At 45.2% G+C, this 26,019-nt stretch overlaps 1 protein-coding gene across 3 annotated transcripts in view; it reads right to left on the reverse strand.

Moving 5' to 3' along the window:
- Window positions 1–26,019, reverse strand: part of TRPA1 (transient receptor potential cation channel subfamily A member 1) — a 227,888-nt gene that overhangs the window by 201,235 nt on the left and 634 nt on the right. For 2 of the 3 annotated variants that reach the window (XM_063923914.1, XM_063923911.1), the window contains exon 2: window positions 7,232–7,346. The gene's annotated coding sequence lies outside the window, so the exon portion shown is untranslated. Of the gene's footprint in view, window positions 1–5,065; window positions 5,237–7,231; window positions 7,347–26,019 lie in introns of those variants that run through there. The other variant, XM_063923913.1, reaches the window with a different exon arrangement.

Below are 26,019 nucleotides of genomic sequence, written 5' to 3' on the forward strand. Positions count from 1 at the left end.
CCATTTTTCACTCGTGCATTGGAAATGATAGTGAGAGGACGTGGCTGGTGTCCTCTCAGTTTTATTCAGGTGGCTGCAAATATCTGTGCTCACTGCTTTATTGTGGGGACTGGGGACCAGCAGTATTATATAGGAGGAGTACAGTGCAGAGTTTTGCTGACCAGTGACCACCAGTATTATACGTTCTCTGCCTGAAAAACGCTCCATATCTGTGCTCAGTGTGCTGCATATATCTGTGCTCACACTGCTTTATTGTGGGGACTGGGGACCACCAGTATTATATAGGAGGAGTACAGTGCAGAGTTTTGCTGACCAGTGACCACCAGTATTATACGTTCTCTGCCTGAAAAACGCTCCATATCTGTGCTGCATTGTAGTATATAGTAGGAGTACAGTGCATAATTTTGCTGACCACCAGTATATAATATATAGCAGTACGGTACTGTAGGCCACTGCTCTACCTACCTCTGTGTCGTCAAGTATACTATCCATCCATACCTGTGGTGCATTTCAGTTGTGCGCAGTATATATAGTAGTAGGCCATTGCTATTGATACTGGCATATAATTCCACACATTAAAAAATGGAGAACAAAAATGTAGAGGGTAAAATAGGGAAAGATCAAGATCCACTACCACCTCGTGCTGAAGCTGCTGCCACTAGTCATGGCCGAGACGATGAAATACCATCAACGTCGTCTGCCAAGGCCGATGCCCAATGTCATAGTAGAGAGCATGTAAAATCCAAAAAACAAAAGTTCAGTAAAATGATCCAAAAATCAAAATTAAAAGCGTCTGAGGAGAAGCGTAAACTTGCCAATATGCCATTTACGACACGGAGTGGCAAGGAACGGCTGAAGCCCTGGCCTATGTTCATGGCTAGTGGTTCAGATTCACATGAGGATGGAAGCACTCATCTTCTCGCTAGAAAACTGAAGTGCCACTCCTAGATGGGCCAGGTGTTTGTGTCGGCCACTTGGGTCGCTTAGCTTAGTCACACAGCTACCTCATTGCGCCTCTTTTTTTCTTTGCATCATGTGCTGTTTGGGGACTATTTTTTTGAAGTGCCATCCTGTCTGACACTGCAGTGCCACTCCTAGATGGGCCAGGTGTTTGTGGCGGCCACTTGGGTCGCTTAGCTTAGTCATCCAGCGACCTCGGTGCAAATTTTAGGACTAAAAATAAAATTGTGAGGTGTTCAGAATAGACTGGAAATGAGTGGAAATTATGGGTATTGAGGTTAATAATACTATGGGATCAAAATGACCCTCAAATTCTATGATTTAAGCTGTTCTTGAGGGGTTTTTGTAAAAAAAAACACCCAAATCCAAAACACACCCGAATCCGACAAAAAATTTTCAGGGAGGTTTTGCCAAAACGCGTCCGAATCCAAAACACGGCCGCGGAACCGAATCCAAAACCAAAACACAAAACCCGAAAAATGTCCGGTGCACATCACTAATTCTAATACAAGTATAAAACAAGCAGTGCTGCAATTATTCCATCAGTTTATATACATAGATCTGACTAGGTAAAAATCCACCCATGTGTATAATAATCTCTAAATCTATTATGGATAATGGAATGTTGACATGATTTAGCTATATGTTTGTGCCATGATCACAGTCAAAAGATAAACACCATAAGGTCAAATATCACATATTTATCATCATTAAAATGTTGACACTCAAAAGCAAACTGTCAACACAGCTAAAACGTCGACAATAGAAATTTTAGGGTTAAGGTTATGCTTATAATTGTCAACATTATGTAACAGTCAGCATTTTGGCTGTCAATGATTTAAACATGTGTGAAAGTGATACCCACCAAGGTAAGTATCACCAGGGCCGCAACTAGGGGGAGCTAGCGGGTCGCATGCACCTGGCGCCTGACTGAGAGGGGCACTGAGGTGCTGTCAACTCAGGCAGGGCCATAACCCGCCACCACAATCTGCAGTGCACTGGCTGGCCACAACTATGCTGGCCAGAGGAAAAACATTTTCAAGCTGCACAAGCTCCCCCTGTTACCCCCATTACTTGGCATGGTCCCGACTCCAATATTGCTATGCCTTTACTTGACGTTGCAATGTCATTGCGCATGTCACTGCAGCAGACTTTCTCTGCTTGTCCCTGCCGTCGCGGCCCGGGCAATGATTCTGTTTCAGGCAGCAGCCCCACCGCTCTCCGAATCCACTCCCGACGCAGACTTCCTTCCTGACTGGCGGTTGCAGTCCCTGAGTCCCACAAGTGTCGGACTGGGGAATGAATGGCCCACCAGGGAAATGCAATCACAGGGGCCCACTAAGGGGTGTTGCCATATGCTGAAAGAGGTGTTGCCAAATGACCAGAGAGGAGTGGCCAGCCATTATAGGCGCCATCTAGCATAGTATATAAAGAAAAAGAGCTCTACCTCACTGCCCACTTCAGGCTGTTGTGTATGTGCCTGGGTTACACATGGAGAGAACAGTAGTATACGCGCCTGGATTATACTGGGAGAGAACAGTAGTATACGCGCCTGGGTTACACCTGGTGAGAACAGTAGTATACGCGCCTGGATTATACTGGGAGAGAGAACAGTAGTATACGCGCCTGAGTTACACTGGGAGAGATCAGTAGTATACGTGCCTGGGTTACACCGGGAGAGAACAGTAGTATACGTGCCTGGGTTACACCGGGAGAGAACAGTAGTATACGCACATGGGTTACACCGGGAGCGAACAGTAGTGTATGCACCTTGGTGACACACCGGGAGAGAACAGTAGATACAAATAATGATCCCAGTAGAGTGCCAGATACACATAATGACCCCAGTAGTGCCAGATAAACAGATGCCCCCAGTAGTGCAGTGCCAGATACACAGATGCCACCAGCAGTGCCAGATATGCAAATGCCCCCAGAAGTGCCAGATACACAGATGCCACAAGCAGTGCCAGATACACAGATGCCCCCAGTAGTGCCAAATACACAGATGTCCCCAGTAGTGCCAGAAACACAGATTCCACCAGTAGTGCAGTGCCAGATACATGGATGCCCCCAGCAGTGCCAGATGCATGGATGCCCCCAGCAGTGCCAGATACATGGATGCCCCAAGCAGTGCCAGATGCACAGATGCCCCAAGCATTGCCAGATACAGATGCCCCAAGTAGTGCCAGATACACAGATGCCCCCAGTAGTGCTGTGCCAGATACACGGATGCCCCCAGCAGTGCCAGATACATGGATGCCCCCAGCAGTGCCAGATACACGGATGCCCCCAGAAGTGCCAGATACACGGATGCCCCCAGCAGTGCCAGATACACTGATGCCCCAAGTAGTGTGGTGCCAAATACAAAAATGTCCCCAGCTGTGCCAGATACACAGATGACCCAAGCAGTGCCAGATACACAGATGCCCCCAGTAGTGCCAGATACACAGATGCCCCCAGTAGTGCCAGATACACAGATGCCCCCTGTAGTGCCGTGACAGATATATGAATGCCCACAGCAGTGCAAGATACACGAATGCCCCCAGCAGTGCCAGATACACGGATGCCCGTAGCAGTGCCAGATACATGGATGGCCCCAGCAGTGCCAGATACATGGGTGCCCCCAGCAGTGCCAGATACACTGATGCCCCCAGTGCCAGATACACAGGTACTGCCCCCACAGTGCCAGATACACAGATAAGGCCCCACAGTGCTGCTTACCGCTGCCGCTCCTGTGTCTGAGGCCTCTGACTCTGCCTCACACAGTCACCGCCACCGCCCGGGCTCTGCTGCCTGCTGCTTTATCTGAGGACTGGGGAGAAGAGCTCAGCATGCGCCTCTCCTCCCCTCAGTCCAATCCTGTGTCACCGCCACCACCTGGGATCACCTGCTCCCGTGGCTGGGGAGGAGAGTGCAGTGCACAGCGCACCTCTCCTCCCATCCGTCCAACTCTTGTAAGCCCTGCCCTGCATGGCTAACACTCGGCAGGGCCTACCGGTGAGTTCACCGGCTCCTCTGTGGCCCAGTCCAAGCCTGAGTCCCACTCATGATGAGGAAGATACAGGGTGACAACTGACTGGCATTAAGACTGTGTTGTGGTAAGTCAAGTCACAGTCTGTTTTTACATAATTTAATTTTGCATTGGATGCATTAAACAGTACAGTATATGGAAGCCTGGAGTAGATGTGGCAGTAAATAGGTTAAAACTTACACAGACTGTATTACTGAGGAGTTGGGGGGAGGGGGACAGTGGAAGGAGGGCACACAGACTACTGTAGAGACACACTAGTGGGGGCACGGGGGGGGGGGGGGGGGGTTGGGGGAGATATCGAGCATATTACAAACTTGCCCCGGGTGACAAAAAGCCTAGTTTCGGCCCTGGTATCACGGAACCCTTACAGGGATATAATTATCAATGTCAGTTCACAGCACAATGTACTTCAAGGTGGTGCACTCACAGACATTAACTTTACAATTCCGTTGCAGGAATTTATTTCGCTGGAACGCTCAAATTAAGCTCTCTGTCTTTGCTGTGAACATTTAATAATAACACATATCACATTTGATAATAACTATAAACAGAGCATTCACATCTACAAAGCAGAAAAATAAATTTCAATATTTTAACAACGTATCACACTAAATTGCAAAGCAGAAACAATTAACTCAACAGGTGGGGCCCCATATTACTACTGTCAGTTATATACATAATATACATATATAGTAAGTGCACTCGTCCTTAGAGCTCTATTTCCTGAGAACAATACAATACAGTATTTCGATTAAACACTGTGTATGTCCATTTAAGGTCTTATTTATCTCAGAGACAGCTTTAGACAAGAATTTACATGTGCAGTATGAACTGAGGCTGGAAGCAACGCCGTCCTTTAATGAAGCTCTATAATGCTATTTACCAATTAAGATAATCCCAGTTTGATTTAATACGCAGATATTCAACTGTCATGAAATTCCCTTTAATTATCATCAAGTAGGATATGGACTGGATTACGCAGAACCAACTTGTTAAATATTTCTTGCATTGTTAAAAATGCTAAAAGAGACTAATATATAGAAATAAACCTAAAAGCAATTAGCACAGCAATACCCAGCTTCTTGCAATTCTTGGAAAACAAAGTCACATCTTCATACAGTAAATCCTTTAGGGATGTGGGAGCAGTAATTTCCTCATTATAACTGTTGGTGAAGTTACATACTGTAGTTAATACTTTAACAACTAGATCAGCGGAAGCACAGCCATTAAGGATATGGTTATAGTCTACATCACAGGTACTCAAACTCGGTCCTCAGGACCCCACACGGTGCAAGTTTTGCAGGTCTCCTCACAAAATCACAAGTGAAATAATTAGCTCCACCTGTGGACCTTTTAAAATGTTTCAGTGAGTAATTAATACACCTGCGCACTTGCTGGGTTACCTGCAAAACATGCACTGTGTGGGGTCCTGAGGACCGAGTTTGAGAACCACTGGTCTACATCATTTGGAAGGTCTAATCCAGAGGTTCTCAAACTCGGTCCTCGGGGGCACACACAATGCATGTTTTGCAGGTCTCACAGAATCGCAAGTGAAATAATTAGCTCCACCTGTGGACCTTTTAAAATGTGTCAGTGAGTAATTAATACACCTGTGCACCTGCTGGGTTACCTGCAAAACATGCACTGTGTGTGCCCCCGAGGACCGAGTTTGAGAACCTCTGGTCTAATCAATTGTATTCTAGGCATAGATTTACTAAAGCATGGGTCTTCAAGCTGTGGCTCTCCAGCTGTTATGGAACTACACATCCCAGCATGCCCTGCCACAGTTTTGTTATTAAGGCATGCTAAAACTGAGGAAGGGCATGCTGGGATGTGTAGTTCCACAGCCGCTGGAGGGCTACAGGTTCAAGACCCATGTAAAAGCTTCTAAAACAAGACTTGTCCACAAAATTGAATTGCTTTCTGCTCTACATTACCCTTTGAGAGTTACACTGTGCACCACCTGAACAATTATACTATGATAAGCATGAACATATTACATAAAAAATAGAAGCTCTCCCATAAGTATGCCCAGACCTTACCAGGAGAGCCAGAGCAGCATGAGAGCCAGAGCAGCAGGGCGATAAGTGAGACATAGGTGTATCATATGTTTTAATAATGTGATATTTTAATAATTCTGTTATTGGCATTGTGTTTCACTTCCCGGTGCAGTTATTTACATCATTGTGTTGTCAGTGCAGTTTGTTATATGATATAGTGAGAAGAATGAGAGAAGAATTAGTTCTATTGTTAAATTTGTGGTTTATGGTCAATAAATCTGAAATGTTCAATAGTTATAGTGTGTATGAAGTGACCTTTGCGATTCAAAACTAATAAAGTTTACTTTTCATCACTGTATAAATAGCTTCTATTTGAATTGTATCACTTCTCTTGTAGCGTCCTTAAAGGGACATTTTCCCGAAACATTATTTATTCTAAAAGCAGCAAATTTTAAAGTACACTATTATTCTGTGTTTATGTGGGCCTTATGGGCCCTACACTGCGCGATCCGCCTCCAAGCTGCCCGATGGTGGATACAGCCGACGGGCGACCCGGCGGCGGGGGGGGGGGGCAGTGACGGGGGAGTGAAATTTCTCTACTCCCCCATCACCCGGCTCCATAGCAGTGCAGGCAAATATGGACAAGATCGTCCATATTGGCCTGCATTTACAAGCGACGGGGCACCAGCGATGAACGAGCGCATGGCCGCGCATTGTTCATTGCTGGTGCCTCCTAACTGAAAGATATGAACGGTATCTCGTTCATTAATGAACGAGATCGTTCATATCTTTCACTAATATCGCCAAGTGTGTAGGGCCTATTAGTCAGGGGTTGGTAAATGCAGTTGCTCTCTCAATAGTGGTTGAGGAAATATGCAAATGCTAAATCTCATCCGTTCCTTTGTGCTCCACCATGCGATGTACTGTAGTGTACGAGCGCTGAGAAGAAGAAATCCCACTGAGAACATCCTGATAACTCTTTCATAGGTATCCAGGAATCGGAGGCGTAACTAGGGTTTTTGGAGCCCAGGGCAAGATTTGGAATGGGACCACTCCCCCCCCCCCCCAAAAAAAAAAAAAAAAAAAAAGGCCTACACAGAAACTGTGTGCTTTAGAAAAAAAAATGGTGTGTCACATACCAGAAGGGACGTGGCCACTGAAAATAGGGGTGCCAATCATGACATGCCACCTGTTTCACGTCACACTGGGAACATTCTTTTCAATTCAACATGCACCTTACCTGTATGATGGTTTCTCACAGTATGGAACCTCTGAGAAATGTATCCTCTAAGGCAGACGGAGTCTTCAGTTGTTATTCACTATTGATGTAGGAGATCCCATTGTCTAGAAGATGCCTGTTTGTGTAGGAATATTAACAAGGTCAGCATCATACAACAGTGGTTCAACAAGACTCACATCCTGCCCCCTGCGTCACTCAGCCAAACCATCATCTCCCTCTTGTGTCATCTCTCAGTCACACCATCACCACCCCCTGCATCATCTCTCAGCCACACCATCACCTCCCCCTGCATCGTCACTCAGCACACCATCATCTCCCCCTGTGACGTCACACAGCACACCATCACCTCCCCCTGCCATCGTACTCTGTCTCTGTGTGTCCCATGCACTGGGAGCCAATGCTGCTGCTGTCAGAGAGACTGCACCGCACCTGAGCGCCCTGTGCTGGCATGTGTGCCTCCCAGACAGGCGGGACCTGGACTGCAGCCCCGGCACAGCAATCCGTCCAAACCTGGTTCAGCACTCCATTCATTAGAAAGGGAGCATACTCCCAGCAGCAAGCAGACATGGTGGAGGGCTGTCGGGCGGACGGCTTGGGGGCACCACGATTGTGGAGGGTGGAGAGGACAGCCGGAGTTCTGGTGGCAGTGATCACAGTAATAAGAGTGGGCAGTGCAGGTGCCAGTGGCTCCCCCCTCTGCTGGGTCTGCAATGATGCCCACGGCACATGCCCTACTTGCACCCACTAGTTATGCCACTGGTGGGTGGCATCAATATTTATTGATGGGGTCCCCACAAAATTGTTGCCCTGGGGCCCCCACAATCCTTAATCTGGTCCTACCCTTCATTCTGTGTTTCTATATATCCGCCCCTTTTGACAGAGAGGCCGGAATGTATTAAAATACATCGCCGCCCCTCGCCGCCTTCCGCAGCTATGCTAATCGCATATGTACTGTACCAACATATGCGATTAACATCACAATGCGGTAGACAACCCCCCTGCGATGTTGGTGGTGAGGCTCTTCCAGACGTTTGCAGGGAGTCCCCAGGCTCCTCTTCCTCCCCCTTGCAGCCGGAAGGACAAACGGTTGTGCTGCAGGGGAGAAGAAGGAGGGGGGCCACACCAGCATCACAAAGGCTTCCTGGACGGAGGTATGTCGGAGGGGGGAGGTTGTGGTCGTGAGCAGTGCGTCTGAGGTGGCGGGATGCTGCGGCAGTCAAAATCCCATAGTCTACTATAGGGTATCACTATCAACAGATGGCAAAACCCTTGGTGGTGAAAACCTGGCGGCCGGGGGATAGTACATATGAAAATGCTGTAAAACACCCATTTTCCCTTTAGTAAATTCCGCCCTGAGTGAGAGTGTGTTTGTTTTTGTGTGTGTCTGTGTTGTTTCAACCCCCCACCCCCGCTTACCTTGAGAGCTGGTGCCGCGGTCACTCTCCCTCTAGGCAGCAGGAGACTCGGTGCTGCTGCTGCTGCTCGAACGCCACCGAGCGCCGGTCTAGCTCGGCGGCGCAGTGGTAATGGGCGGGAGGCAGCACAATGATGGAGGCGGGTGGGCGGAGCAGGTACGATGCCCTGGTCAACAGCGCCCCCTTCTGCTGGGCCTGCCACGATGCCCAGGGCACGTGCCCTGCTCGACCCCCCTTAGTTACGCCTCTGTCCAGGATCCATCTGTAAGCAGGATACTGTCACACACTGCTGGACCTCAGGGCTGGTGGTCCATGGTCTAGTGTACTGTCTTCACTTCCTTCTCATACCAGTATCAGCTTCTGTGTGTTCTTCTAACTAATGTACATAGCTGGGCACATGGCTATGGGTCTCTTTTAAGAAGGATGTCATGTGATCGCTGGGAATTGGTTGGCCAGTCTGCTTTAGAGTATTTAAACCTTAAGCTGGGTACATATGATGTGTACCCAGCATGATATTGGCAAGGGAGGGACCCGGAGGGGGAGCCAGCATCGGCAAGTGCATACACAATTGCCAATGCGGGCAGCATGGCCCTTGCTAACCATATTCCCTGTCGGACCTGCATGTGGGGGCAACGGAGAATGTCACTGATGACCCACGGGATTGTGCATTGTCAGCGACATAGTGGGTACACACTAGATGATGTGCCCAATATGTCGGTCCGATCCGACAGATCAACGGCATTGTCTCATGTGCACCCAGCATTAAACCTACTCTGGCACATAGTGTCACAATTAGGCTCACTATCTGTGTTTCAGTGTTCCTAGGTTCCAGTGGGTTTGTATCCTGCTTAAAGTGTGTCTCCAGTGTATTGATCTGGCTTCAGGAGAGTAGCCAGAACTTTGTGGGACCCATAACAACATTTTGAAGATGCCCCAGTCCCAATGCTAGAGTCAGCAGTTGTTAACGTTATGGCCCGTAGTAGTGCCCTAGTTTATTTTATAAACCATAGTATTGCCCTAGTTCACATTATGTCATATTATAGGGCTGTCAGTGCACATTATGCAGCACAGTGCCCTCAATTTACATTATGACATACAGTGTTTCCAGTTCATATTGTGCCACATTACAATAACTCCAGTTCATATTCTGCCTCATTACAGTGCCCCCAGTACATATTATGCCACACTATAGTGCCTCCACTTCATTCTGTGCCACATTACAGTGCCCCAGTTCATATGATGTAACATTATAATGCCCTCCAGTTCATAGCATACGACATTACAATGAGCAGGTCCACGGACATCACTAGATATATAGTAGACACCAAGTCAAAAGTTTGTAAGGGCCCATATGTACCACCCAATGGCAAAAAATGTATATAACACAAATAACTTTGACAGGGAAGATGGGCTCCTTTAAGGTCTGGGCCCCATAGCAGCGGCATTTTCTGCATCTATGGTAGCTACACCCTTGCCTGGCTTACTTCTGATGCTCCTTGCCTCCTTATTCATTTTTTACTCTGCTTCCGGTCTTTTGGCTGATCCGCATCCTACTAGTGTACTAGGCCTGACTTGATAACCTTCCTTTATATCTTACACCAATATGCCACATCTACAAGTACGGACACCGATATGCCACCTGTAGGGACACAGCTTCTGTGAAGAGGAGGACACTGCCGAAGACCGTGGGCTTTTTAGACTGCATACTCTTGCTACTGTCAGCAGAAATCCAATTTGGTATACAGTAAGTGAATCCACTAAACTGGTTATAAATTACTATAAAATCTTAACTGTTTCTTTTTATATTGACATTTAACTATAGATGTGCGGCGGACACTTTTCAGGTTTTGTGTTTTGGTTGTGGATCTGGATCCCAGCTCGTGTTTTGGATCTGGATTGGTTTTGCAAAAAAACCACCCTTTTGGGTTTTGATTTTGGATCTGGATGATTTAAAAAAAAAACATCAAAACAGCTAAAATCACAGAAATTGGGAGTAATTTAGATCCTACGGTATTATTAACCTCGTTAACATTCATTTCCACTCATTTCCAGTCTATTTTGAACACTGAACACCTCACAATGTTGTTTTTAGGCCAAAAGGTTGCACCGAGGTCGCTGGATGACTAAGCTATGCGACACAAGTGGTCGGCACAAACACCTGGCCCATCTAGGAGTGGCACTGCAGTGGCAGACAGGATGGCAGTTTTAAAAAATAGGCCCCAAAGAGCACATAATGCAAAGAAAAAAAAGAGGTGCAAGATGGAATTGTCTTGGACCTCTCACCCACCCATATGTTGTTTAAACAGGACATGCACAGTTTAATAAACCTATCATTTCAGTGACAGGTGGTCCCCCTGGAAAAAGCTTGCCAAGTTCTCAGAATCATAGCTAGCTACAAACATACCACCTCCTTCTTTGATGACTTTTCACATTATGAGAAGAGGCAAGAGGAAGAGGACAGTGTCAACAAGGTGATTTAAAATTATAGAGGCACACGCAATCAGGAACAACACACTGGCTTTCACCTCCACTCCTATATTTGTGTGGAACAGAAAGGACTTCAACCAAGCAAATATATAATTATTAATTACCACATTACTGGAAAAACTAGGGGCCAAAGCCTGCAAATCTGTACCCCCTTCTCCGTGTTCAGGGATTAAGATACTCTCGGATTTAATGCTGGGAGGCAAATAAACTGGTTTATACCACAGGATCAAGATTGGATATTTTCCCCTCCACGGACTCTGGAGACTTATTTTGTGAAAATCTCATGGATTTCTTTTTTTACATTTTCGAATTGCATTTTTATTAACATATTTTGTGTCAGATGTCTTATTTTTGTTTTTCACAGCTCCCATTTACACGCATGTGAGCATACCTATGTGTCTTGTTTATTTTATTCCTATTTTATTTTTAAATAAAGCAGCTCCTTAGATGTTTTAGCAGCCCCTCCTGAGACCCCACAGCAGCCCTGGATGGGGCAAGATGAGTTTGGGTGGGTTCGATAAAGTACTAAGCATGACTGTGCAGTGAATATTTTTGTTATTGAGCCCCTGCCCTAGTGGAGCTTTCCACTCTACAGTCGAAACACATTTCATACTATAAGTAGGACTGTGGGAGGAAGCAATGCTAACCTCTGTGCCCACAGCATGCCTCAGCCTGGCAAGCCAGACATCTTCCTGGCTGTAAGCCACCATGAAACTCCATACTGGGCCTTATTCAGTAACTGTGTTTGCCTCACAGGAGCTCCTGGCCCATCTAGTGCTGCAGTGCAATGGAAAGCTGATGCAATGCAAGATCACTGAAACTCTGTTCTTCTAACACCGCGAGGTCTTAAGATAAACCTACGCAGCCCTAAGGAAAAGAAGATCCCTGTACAACAAATGCGCATCTTCCAAATAAATAATCCAAAAATTTGGACCATCAATAATAAACCAAAATTAAGGTTGACTAATTGGAGCCATTTATTTGAGTGAGTCCCTAACATGAAATAATTGAGAAGAACCTCTCTGTATGTAATACCCCAGCAGAAAATATCACTTTTACCTCTCCGGCAGTTGCGCTGGATAATGATTCAGTCTCTTCTGAGTCACACTGACTTTGGCCACAAATGTGGTCTCTCCCCACTTTATTTAAAAACACTTTGTCAAAATAGCAATTTCCATTTCCACCTTTACGGCTATGTTTTCACAAATCTGTGATGTTGAAGCTTGTTTCATATGTGCTCTAGACTTTCATTTAAACCTAGGATCAAGTACTGCAGCACCCCTGGACTGATAGGGCAGAGGGGCAGCACCCCTTATAGGGCAGCATCCCAGGAATGATGTGGCAAAGAAATGACGTGCAAGATAAAATTGTCCTACCCACCCTTATGTTGTATAAACAGGACATGCACACTTTAACAAACCAATCATTTCAGCGACAGGGTCTGCCACACAACTTTGGCTGAAATGATTTGTTTGTTTGGGCACCACCAAAAAAGAAGCAATTAATCTCTCCTTGCACAAACTGGCTCTACAGTGGCAAGATGTCGTCCTCATCCTAAGATGCCACCCCCCCTTCAGTAATTACATCCTCATCCTCAAAGGGAAATAATATTCAAACAAAACCACTTCATTTAGCGGTCAGTGGACTGCTTACGCTATTACCCAAAGTTTCTGAACTTGACAATGAATTATGATGAATGCGCTGCAGGTGACATATAAGGGAGAATGTTCCTAGGTGGTTAATGTCCTTACCCCTACTTATTATGGATTGACAAAGGCAACAGGTGGCTTGACAGCTGTTGTCCGGATTTGTGGAGAAATAATTCCACAACGAAGAGGTGGTTTTTTGGTATTTTGGCCCGGCATGACAATTGGCTTTTTCATCCCATGGGCAACAATTGTCTCCACTGGTGCCTTATTTAAACAAACTACATCACCATCAGAATCTTCATCGTCACCTTCCTCCACAGCACCAGCTACACCCATATCCTCCTCATCCTGGTGTACTTCTACAGTTACATCCTCAATCTCAATATCAGCAACTGGACTGGCGGTGCTCCTCCCAGCACTTGCAGAGGGTGTGCAAATGGAAATGCAGTGTTGTGAAGGTCAGGCATAGACATCGCAACTGCCGACAGTGCCAGCGTCCCTGTATTTTCACAACAACCCTGTCATTTTTAGCATACAAGACAAGGCCAGTGTACATTTATTTTCACTGCACCCTTGTATTTTACAGCATACAGGGCCAGTGTACTTTTATTTGAACAGCAGCACCACGTATTTTTACAGCATACAGGAACAGTGTACTTTTATTTTAACAACAGCACCGCTGTATTTTTACAGCATACAGAACCAGTGTACTTTTATTTTAACAACAGCAACCCTGTATTTTTACAGCATAAAGGACCAGTGTACTTTTATTTTAACAACAGCACCCCTGTATTTTTACAGCATACAGGACCAGTGTACTTTTATTTTAACAACAGCACCCCTGTATTTTTACGGCATACGGGACCAGTGTACTTTTATTTTAACAACAGCACCCCTGTATTTTTACGGCATACAGGATCAGTGTACTTTTATTTTAACAACAGCTCCCCTGTATTTTTACGGCATACAGGACCAGTGTGCTTTTTTTTTAACAACAGCACCCCTGTATTTTTACAGCATACAGGACCAGTGTACTTCTATTTTAACAACAGCACCCCCGTATTTTTACAGCATACAGGGCCAGTGTACATTGATTTTCACTGCACCCCAGAATTTTTAAAGCATACAAGACAGGGCCAGTGTACATTTATTTTACTGCACCCCAGAATTTTTACAGCATACAAGACAGGGCCAGTGTACATTTATTTTACTGCACCCCAGAATTTTTACAGCATAAAAGACAGAGCCAGTGTACATTTATTTTACTGCACCCCAGAATTTTGACAGCATACAAGACAGGGTCAGTGTACATTTAGTTTACTGCACCCCTAAATTTTTACAGCATACAAGACAGGGCCAGTGTACTTTTATTTTAACAACAGCACCCCTGTATTTTGACAGCATACAAGACCATTGTACTTTTATTTTAACAATAGAGCTCCTGTATTTTTACAGCATACAGGACCAGTGTACTTTTATTTTAACAACAGCACCCCTGTATTTTTATGGCATACAAGACCAGTGTACTTTTATTTTAACAACAGCACCCCTGTATTTTTACAGCATACAGGGCCAGTGTACATTGATTTTTACTGCTCCCCAGATTTTTTACAGCATACAAGACAGGGCCAGTGTACATTGATTTTCACTGCAGCCCAAATTTTTACAGACAGCACCCCTGTATTTTCACAGCATACAGGAGGATAGTGCCCCTGCCTCCTGTACAACACAGTGACAGCAACACCCATGTACAGCTGCAACATCCCTAACAGCATAAGAAACACCATTGACAGCCAGGACAGCACCCCTAACACCACAGTGACAGGACAGCGCCCCTAACAGCACCTTTAACAGCATCCGTAGAGAGCACACACTGACCCCACCCGATGCGACCACCCACAGAGAGAGAAAGTGGTCTGTCTTCCTCATTCTCCAAGTCCAAGTGAAAATAGCGGCGATGTGCGCCAGTTTATATGGACTCCAAAATCCGTGAGAATCCAACAGCGGGATGATGACGTTTTTTCTCATTCTGGTTTCCGAGTCTGGTGGGAATTCCCGAGCCAGACTCGGATTCTGGCTTGCAATGGGATGTTCAGGGGGGTTCGGTTCTCTGATTATGATTATATTCAAATTTTACTAGAGGTTGTTACAGTTTGTTTTTTATTTAAAATATCAATATAATAACCAGAGCAATTAAATAAACTCTCTGGGGCTTATGTAATAGTTTGCCTATATTTTTAAAGTGGTGATCATTTACAATGCAAAACTTGGTTGGTTTTGCCATGAAAATGATCGTTGCTTTAAAAAAATATGGGCATACTCGCTGGAATTCCAGCACAGTTTGCATCTCACAGCCCCTATCTCTCCAAACTTCTATCTTTATTCCTTAATTCAGTAAAAAATTCTTGTGCACAACTGATTAGGTAATGCACTTTTAGAAAGAATATTTTGCTTACAGTTAAAAGTAAAATAACAAATAGATTTAAAAAGAGAATATGTTAAAAATAATTTGTTTTGAATATTTCTATTTGTTTGGACCATTAAATCAAATGGTCCAAACAAATACAAATATTCAAAACAAATTATTTTTAACATATTCTCTTTTTAAATCTCTTTGTTATTTTACTTTTAACTGTAAGCAAAATATTCTTTCTAAAAGTGCATTACCTAATTGAAGTCCCAAATAGGGCTGGGGTATATTCTGTTCGGTAATTACACTCACACCTTTTTTTTTTTTTAATGCTTTGATTTTACAATTATTTCCCCTGAATCTAGGAGATCAATTTTTATTTAATGATCAGTGGGGCTGATTCAGCCCTGATCGGTGCTGTTTTCACATAGCAGCGATCAGGTCTGAACTGCGCATGCGCCGCAGTGCACCGGTGCATGCCAGACAGCCGACGGCTGTAATAGCCCTGCAATTGCCTCACTGGGTGGGAGGGAGCGGGCCAGCAGCTTTTGCCCGCCATTTAGGGGGCATGGGCCGGGCAACGCAGGCATCCCCGGACCATTGGGGGGCGGGCCACGGCGGCTGCGTGATGAGTAGCTCCCTGCCAGTGCAAGTTCAAAAGCATCGCCACTGTGCAATGCTTTTGTACTTGTGAAACGGGGCAGGGACTGACATGCGGGGCGGGTTAGCCCTGTACTGGGCGTCCCCCCACATGTCAGGGAAGCTGATCGTAGATGTGCTAAATTTAGCACATCTACGATCAGGTCTGAATTAGCCCCAGTATCTGCTTTAAATATTGATATCTATATTTTATCATCATCAACATATTGTAGATGCTTACTGCAAGTCTAAGACTTTTATTTTATCACCACCTAACACTAAAATAAAATATACCAAAATGTGGCTGTTAAATAATGAGACTGATGCTATACAGTAGTTTATGTTTAATTATATTAATAACACAAATGTTCCACTTCTACGTACTGTACTCCACTTCTGCATCCACATCCATCGCCGAATTCTTATTTTCCATTGGTCAAAGCCTTGCTGTTGCTTATTATCTGCCAGCTGTCAACAGCTCTGTTATTTCTTTTTTACCTTAGTATCTGATGCAAAACGGGTTCCTTTGAGAACAGATTTGACTTTAGGGGAAAAAAAAGAAGTTACAAGACGCTACTGTAGGTCTGGCGAATATGGAGGGTGTTCTAGCGCTGCTGTCTGTTTATCGTCCAAAAATTGCTTCACAGAGAGAGTTGTGTATGCTGATGCGTTGTCTTGATGGAGGATAAAATCATTTTTCCACAACTCCAGCCTCTTCTGATTCTTTCCCGCAACATTTCTAGAACATTTTTGTAGTAATGTTGATTCAATGTTGCGCCTTCTTGTACCCAGTCTGCCAAAATAACAACTTTGATATCAAAGAAAACAACATGGCTTTGAATTTGGATTTGCTTTGACATGCTTTCTTCACTCTTGGCGATGATTGTGTTTTCCAGTGCAAGGACTGACAGTTTATCTCGGGATCGTACAGCAAGATCCATGTTTCATCACAGGTAATAACTTTATCTACAATATTTGTAATAATCTTGTACATTAAACAAAGTTTGTGTATATTGAACATGAGAAAGATATCACTACAGTATCTCAGTCGTGCCCAGAAAATTCTGAATTTCAGAATATTCCATATTTTGTAATTTTGGATTTGGGACACTCAACTTGTATTGAAGATCTCCTAAAGGGACTGGGGAGGGTTCAATGCATAAATAAGAGTGAAACCTGGAGGAAAACTTAATTCAGAACTTTACATAGGTGTTAAATAGAAACATAATATCGTACAATTTGACGGCAGATAGGAACCACATAGCCCATCAGTTTGACATGACTATATAGCGATTATGTCACTTTGCTATAAATGTATTATAAGAAACTGTTTAGATTATATTACAACATATGATCACCCCCAGGGGTGTAGAAAGCTGTAGCAGGCCCAGGTAAATTGGGGGGCGTGGTCTAATCACGGGAGGTGTGACCACAATGCCTTATACAAATTAATGTAAAAAGAAGCACTATGCCTGATTTTGGGGGGTGCTATTGTGCCCCTCAGCCATGGGAAAATCCAGAGGGGGTGGGGTGATCAGTGTGCTTGCACCTCAACCCCCCCCCCCCCCCCCACCCTGCCGAACAGGCAAAAGAGACTGCTGCTGTTAAGCGGCAGCAGCCCCCTGCACCACCACAGCCCAGACAGCAGTATGTGCTGGCTGATGAACAGGTAGGAGAGTGAGGGGTCGGCGGCAGACTTTGCCCCTCCTTCCCAGGTTACTCCATCAGGCGGGAAAATTAGTGCCCATCGCACCCCACCCCTCTGGCCACCAGTGATCACCCCTGAGCAATTGTTTACCAAATGTAAGCAGAGCAACACCATTCTTAGGTAAAACTGGCAAGAGTGAATCTTTATAAGCATAAATAATATGATATATAAGAACAGATCATATTGTTATTCCCAGAACAGTGGAAATAATACTACATGTGGCCAGATATGTACAAAGGTTAGCAATTCTCTATTTTATGTCACAGGATCACTCATAAAATAGGGAAAGACAGTGCAACAGATGTTTGGTGTGAGAGTAATATTATATGATATATACCCTAATCCAGACAAATGACCAATGTTACCACAAAGTGGTGCTTATTTATCTCTACCAGCTGGTTGATCTAATTGGAATTAGCGATAAAGATTGTCTTACAAGATTGTGTCCCTGGTATTTACGAGTACATAAAGGGTGTATGGTATTATTTCCCATAACACACCCTATAAGGATTACCCAGCAACAACAAAAAAAGTAACAGTGTATAAAGAAGGTATTTTGAACCTTATTCGGCATCAGTTGCAGTTTTGCTAATTTTTTTGCACAACTGCTAACACTCGCATGCTGGGGGCGGCCCAGCACAGGGCAAGACCACCTAGCATGCTTATTGCTGCCAGCTATGTTTTTTCTTGCAGCGGCCACGTGTGATGTCATGCGGCAACCCCTGAAAATGGCCAGGACCCATCTGCTTATTCATCGGCATGCCCCCACAAAGATATGTTGCCGCCCTTGACTGTCCCATGAACGTCTCTGCCTGTCGATCAGGCAGGGGCGTTCACAGAGCCCAGCGCGTGCACACTGGTCCAACAGTTGGGAAAATGCAATCGCATTATCGACTGATGCTGAATAAGGCCCATTGTCTTTTTAAATAGTTTGTCTGATAAATATTGCCCATAGCAACCAATACAGAAATGATAATTAGACTCTAATTGGTTGCTTGAGCAACACCACAACTATTTGTTATTTGATGTTTGAAATATAGGGGGTCATTCCGAGTTGTTCGCTCGTTATTTTTTTCTCGCAACGGAGCGATTAGTCGCTAATGCGCATGCGCAATGTCCGCAGTGCGACTGCGCCAAGTAAATTTGCTATGCAGTTAGGTATTTTACTCACGGCATTACGAGGTTTTTTCTTCGTTCTGGTGATCGTAATGTGATTGACAGGAAGTGGGTGTTTCTGGGCGGAAACTGGCCGTTTTATGGGAGTGTGTGAAAAAACGCTACCGTTTCTGGGAAAAACGCGGGAGTGGCTGGAGAAATGGAGGAGTGTCTGGGCGAACGCTGGGTGTGTTTGTGATGTCAAACCAGGAACGAAACTGACTGAACTGATCGCAGATGCCGAGTAAGTCTGGAGCTACTCAGAAACTGCTAAGAAGTGTCTATTCGCAATTCTGCTAATCTTCCGTTCGCAATTCTGCTAAGCAAAGATTCACTCCCAGTAGGCGGCGGCTTAGCGTGTGCAAAGCTGCTACAAGCAGCTTGCGAGCGAACAACTCGGAATGACCCCCATAATACCATGGTGTGAACCTGTTACATAATACACAGGGGTCTGTGTACTGGGCCCTGGAGAGAGATAAAGTGGATGGAGATAAAGTACCAACCAACAAACCAACCAGCTTCTAACTGTCATTTTTTAAACATAGCATATAACATGGCAGTTTGGAGCTAATTGGTTGGTACTTTATCTCACTGCATTTTTATCACTCTCTTAGTACATCTGCCCCTTAATGTTCTAAACAGCTTTGTAAAACTAAAGGTCAGTCTGATAATTAGAGTGAATGTGTCTGCTTAATAATGTTCATGGGCCAAGTGTAATAGGGGGCAAGTAAATTTGTGGGTTCAAACTCACACTTACTCACACCATATTTAGGTGCAAGTTTGTCCCGCAGCTCGCAAATGTATTAGCATGGGAATAAGAGAGTTTGATGCTATTACAAGTATAAGTCCATTGCAAGTTTTTTGCGGGTAAACTCGTACCTTTAATGTGAGTTTCATTACAAAGCACGAGTTTGACAAAAGCCTGCACAGATCAGCGATATCCATGCATGCTTCTATGTGCAGAAGTTAAGAAAGGGTTAAAAAAAAAATTACGCCCCTCCCCCCCACCGAAAGCATAACCAGCTCCAGGCTTTTTGGAGCCAGTCCTCATTGTAAAAATATATGGGGGAGAAATGGCGTGGGGACCCATGTATTTTACACGGGTGTGGATCATTAGATCGACAGTGTCTAGATCGACAGTCACTAGGTCGACAGGGTTTCTAGGTCGACATGTGCTAGGTCGACAGGTCAAAAGGTCGACATGATTTTTTAATATATTTTTTGTGTCGTTTTCGGCATACAGTGACCGGGAAGCCAAATTAATGCACCGTGTCCCTCGCATGGCTCGCTTCGCTCGGCACAGATTACCGTTCCAATCTTAGTCCACGTGGATCGTTAAGTAAGAAAAAGTTCAAAAAAAGGGAAAAATGCAGAAGCTCATGTCGACCTTTTGACCTGTCGACCTAGCACATGTCGACCTAGAAACCCTGTCAACCTTCCAACCCTGTCGACCTAGTGCCTGTTGACCTATAGTGGTCGACCTAAACATTGTCGACCTAAACAGTGTCGATCTTCAGACGGGTTCTTATTTAACACAACTAGTACTGAGCTCCTGAGACAGTCCTGATACTGGAAGTACAGTACGATGGGAAAAAAATGTGTAGGGGTCCCCCATATTTCATGAACCAGCCCCAGGCTCTTTCTAGCATGAGCGTAATGTCACAGCCAGGGGAAACAGTTTTATTGGTACCTCTTGCCGAAGCATTCCCCACCACCCGCTAGTCAGACCAGGCCCAGAATTCCTGGGGAAGTGGGGACCGCCCAATAATGCCTCCCCTTCCCCTCCTCTACGGCACCTAAGGCCTGGCCTGAAGCTCAGGGCTATCCCCGGCACCACTGGCGTATTTATAATGGGTGCAGTGTGTGCAGCGCACACGGGCCCTCCGGGGTCCACACCCTGCACCCAATAATTGAAATACTTACCCTCCGGAGTCCCGCAGCGCAGCAGCAGCACTGCCGGAATCACTGGGATAATGGCACCATTTCCCGGTAATTTGCACATGTGTAGTAGAGTAGGAAAATCACTGGGAAAATGGCCACCACGCCATTTTCCTGGAGATCTGCGCATGCGCTGTAGACTCTGGGACAGAGTCTACACAGCGCTGCCAGCTAGAGAGGAGGAGGCCCAACCAGGGCCTGCACACGGGCCTCCTCCTCTCTAGAAACGCCCCTCCATTTGTGTTAAAAATAGAATATCATATTTTACAGGGGGACTACAAGTCCCAGCAAGCCTCCCCCTCACGCTGACACCTGCAGAACCACAAGTGTCAGCATGTGTGGCTTTAGAGGACCCACTGGCACCTGTATTCTTCCTGTAACACAATATGTAATGCATAGACTGACACCTACTAATTTTGCCCCTGCATACTACTCTAAATGAGGCCCTCTGTTTCTAATACTTTAGAGCACAGGTTCTCAAACTCGGTCCTCAGGACCCCACACAGTGCATGTTTTGCAGGTCTCCTCACAGAATCGCAAGTGAAATAATTAGCTCCACCCGTGGACCTTTTTAAATGTGTCAGTGAGTAATTAATACACCTGTGCACCTACTGGGTTACCTGCAAAACATGCACTGTGTGGGGTCCTGAGGACCGAGTTTGAGAACCACTGCTTTAGAGTAATAGGGACAATATATTAAGCCTTGGAGAGTGATAAAGTGGATTAGCTTCTGTCTTTTTTCATACACTTGGTCCTCAGGACCCCACACTGTTCACGTTTTCCAGGTCACCTAGCAGGTGCACATGTGTATTCATTACTCATAACTCATTTTAAAAGATCCACAGGTGGAACTAATTATTTAACTTGCGATTGTGTAAGGAAATTGGAAAACATGTACTGTTTGGGGCCAGTGACAGCGGTTCCCAAACTCAGTCCTCAAGTACATTGGCGTAACTAGAATTTTTTCTCCCCAAAGCCAAAACATTCTCTGGCGCTCCCCACCCATAATTGCCACTAGAAAAGTGATGAATTTGCGCACGCCGTAGGCGTGCATCACACAAAAAGGAGCGTGGCCTTGCTGAAATGGTTGTGGCTTTGCTTAAAGGGCGTGGCATTTCAGGAAAATACTACCTGCTTATACCCCAGTTTTGCAACCTGCACGCCCAGATGTTGGCCACCACAGGGAAAAAATAATCCTGGTTAATGCCTCTTACATTATGTGGCATTTTTCCTCCTTGTAGTAATGCCCAGTATACATTATGCCACATACTGCAATGGCCCTTAGACATTATGCCACACACAATAATGCCCATTACACAATATGCCACACACCGTAATGCCCCATACACATTATGCCACACACCGTAATGCCTGTGTCACATTATGCCACGCATCGCAATCCCCGTTATACATTATACTACACACTGCAATGCCCCTGAGACATTATAGCACATACAATGCCTGTGATACAGTATACCACACACCGTCATGCATGTGACACATTATGACACACACCGCAATGCCCATTATACATTATGCCACACACTGCAATACCCCTGAGACATTATACCACATACCACAATGCCCATGATATAGTATACCACACACCGTAATGCCTGTGACACATGACACACACCGCAATGCCCGTTATACCTTATGCCACACACCGCAATGCCCATTATACATTATGCCACACACTGCAATGCCCCTGAGACATTATACCACATACCACAATGCCCATGATATACTATACCACACACCGTAATGCCTGTGACACATTATGACACACACCGCAATATCCGTGACACATTATGACACACCGCAATGTCTGTGATACATTATGCCACACACTGCAATGCCCATTACACATTAAGCCCTACAGTAAGGCTTCTAATTACTTTTAAATTACCTGCTCATTGCCTGGGGTTTCCTGCTCTTTGTTCCATGCACGGTGCCAGGGGTTTCATGCGCTAGGTGTTATGCTTGTTGCCAGGGGTATCAGGGGCTGGGTGTCAAGCTCATTGCCAGGGGGTAATATTTGTTGCCAGGGGTTTCATGCACTGGGTGTCATGCTTGTTGCTAGGGGGTAATGCTTGTTGCCAGGGATTTCATGAGCTGGGTGTTGTGCTTGTTACCAGGAGGAAATGCTTGTTGCTAGGGGTGTGCCCCCAGTGCCACATATGCCCCTAGTGCCAGATATTCCCCCACAGTGCCAGAAAAAAATATACCTCATAGTGACAGAAACACATATGCCCCCAGTGCCACATATGCCCCCACCGTACCAGATACACATATGCCCCCAGTGCCCCATATGCCCCCCCCAGTGCCAGCTACACAGTGGCGGAACTAGCGAGCGGTGGGCCCAGGTGCGACAAAATGCTTTGGCCCCCCCCCCCACACACACACATCCCATCCAAGTCCACCCCCTCACCCCTGGAGAGGATCTGGTGAGGGGGACCTGCTCAGGGCCAGAGAAATGGATACCTAGCAACAGTGCCGTAACTAGACATTTTAGCACTGTGTGCAAGAAACGGCATCGGAGCCCCACCCCTGCATGTAAAACAGGGGCAATGCGCGGCGTAGGTGCGCGCAAAAATACATAGTGGCGTGGCTTCGTGGGGAAGGGGTGTGGCCACAAAATAATACCAATTCATAAAACGGTACACAGTAGTCTCCATTATTCAAATTACGCCGCACAGTAGAACCACTACACCAGGTAGAGACCCTTTTACACCTTACAGCGGACAGATTCCTCTTTTTACACATAACGGCAGACAGCGTGCACTTTTTACACATAACGGCAGACAGCGTGCCCTTTTTACACATAACGGCAGACAGCGTGCCCTTTTTACACATAACGGCAGACCGCGTGCCCTTGTTACACATAGCGGCAGACAGCGTCCCCTTTTGACACATAACGGCAGACAGCGTCCCCTTTTGACACATAACGGCAGACAGCGTGCCCTTTTTACACATAACGGCAGACCGCGTGCCCTTGTTACACATAGCGGCAGACAGCGTACACTTTTTACACATAACGGCAGACAGCGTGCCCTTGTTACACATTACGGCAGACAGCATCCCCTTTTTACTCATAACGGCAGACAGCGTCCCCTTTTTACACATTACGGCAGACAGCGTGCCCTTGTTACACATTACGGCAGACAGCGTCCCCATTTTTACACATTACGGCAGGCAGACTCCCCATTTTTACACATTGCGGCAGGCAGATTACCCCTTTTTACACATAGCGGCAGGCAGATCACCCCTTTTTACACATAGCGGCAGGCAGTCCCCTATTTTTACACATTGTTCTCGGAAGACAGCCTATAGTGAAGCAGAGGGGCAGCAGCAGCAGTGCCTCCACCAGTAACAAAGCGCTGCTGCGGCTCCCTCCTTCACCTCCCTCCTCCTCCTACCCCCGTCCGTGCCGTTGCTCCTCTCCTCTCCGGGCGGCTGTGCGCTGCGGGCAGCAGTTGCCTGCAGCGCACAGCGGCATGTAATGAGTGAGTTTGACTCATTACATGCTTGGGCCTCTGGACAGAGGCGGGCCCCAGTGCAACGCACTGCTTGCACTGCCGGTAGTTCCGCCTCTGCAGCTACATATATGCCCCCTGTGCCAAATATGCCCCCCAGTGCCAGGTACACACCCTCCCCCTGCTCACAGCTGCTGTGCTGTCCGGGAAGGAGGGTACAGTCCGGGAAGGAGGGCACAATGCGTGCCTCTCCTGTGTCCAACCTGTGTCTCCGGAAGGGGTATCTGTCAAATGAAGTGCTGGTTCGTGAGCCAATCAGAGCTTCATTTGACAGACACGCCGCCGCCGGAGGCACAGGAGTCAGGACGGACACAGGAGAGGCGCGCACTGTGCCCTCCTTCCGGATTCCCTCACACACAGCACAACAGCAATCAGTGGTGGCGCCCCCGAAGCCCTGCACCTCCAAGCCTCCTCAGTGGCTAGCTACGGGGGTGGTAGTTATGCAACTGCTCAAGTACCCCCAACAGTTCATGTTTTCCAGGTTTCTTCAAAGGACTGCAATTGAAATAATTTGCTCCACCTGTGGGTCTTTTTAAATGTGTCAGTGAGTAATGAATACACCTGTTCAACTGCTAGGTGACCTGGAAAACATGTTTGATAACAGAAGTGACCTATGATATAAGTAATGAAACAGTACCCCCAGTGGTAGCACCTAACAGAGTGCATGTTTAAGATATGTACTCACTGGTGTTTGTTAAATCACATGTAAACTGTATTGCACTTTGTTACACATTTGGTTTTGTATGCCTTTGATAAGCATAATTAGATGTGTTTGTAAATGTAGTTTTTTCAACTGCAAACAAGTGTCAGACACATGTAAATGGTGCAAGTTATGTTTAAACATAATACACACTGGATCAATGTAAGTCACTCAAATATGTATGGCCTCCTTTGGTGTAATGATTTTTATTTTCCCATCCACTCACAGTACCATTGTTGTACGACTGAGAACCATCTCAGCAAGAAGAGCTGCATCACACATTGGGGGAGATTTATCAAAGCTTGACAGTTGTGAGCTGATTGGTTAGTACTTTATCGCTCTCAACTTTACCTCTCACCAAGCTTTGAAAATATCCCTCATTGAGTAAAAATTTCTTATTTTGAAAATGATTAATTTTCTTTCCTTATAAGCAGAAATTCTATTCAGCTTTCACACATTTTGTTATGGATTGAGTGCTTAGTTTCTCTTTCTTAGTAGAATACTGGAAATCCTGCACAACATTATGAGGGGAGATATATCAAACCATGGAGACAGATAAAGTGGAGAGAGATAAAGTACCAAAACAATCAGCGCCTGTCGTTTTTCAAACCCAGCCTGTAAAATGACAGTTAAAAGCTGAACTCTCTCCACTTTATCTCTCTCCAAATTGATACATCACACCCTGTGTCATAAATCTGTACTAGATTTATAACACTTATAAATATGACTGTTTGTTCTAAAATTCAAAAAATATAATTATCACCAAATAAAAAATAAAAAAACAGAGGATCAACAATTGAACATTTGTGAACATAAAAAGATGAATATAGTAAAATATATGTAATAGATAATAGATAATACATATATAGTGAAGTGATTACTGCTAATAATATAATGTCAAAATAACGTAACTATTAGCAGAATACGAATAGTAATAACATTTGAAGTAGAACTAGGAACTGTTTAAATGAAACATTTGATTTCCTATTCTAAAAGACACTGTATTTAATTATGTCAAATTTGTCAATACATAATTAGATTTTGTTAACCTATTTCATTTTTATGTATAGAATTTTTGTTGTTTAATAATAAACAATTTTCTTTTAGGAAATTCTTTGTTACATCAGTACATAGATACATTATAGCACTGG

This window comes from Pseudophryne corroboree, chromosome 5 (genome assembly GCF_028390025.1).
Source record: "Pseudophryne corroboree isolate aPseCor3 chromosome 5, aPseCor3.hap2, whole genome shotgun sequence".
In the NCBI taxonomy this organism is placed as follows: Eukaryota; Metazoa; Chordata; class Amphibia; order Anura; family Myobatrachidae; genus Pseudophryne; species Pseudophryne corroboree.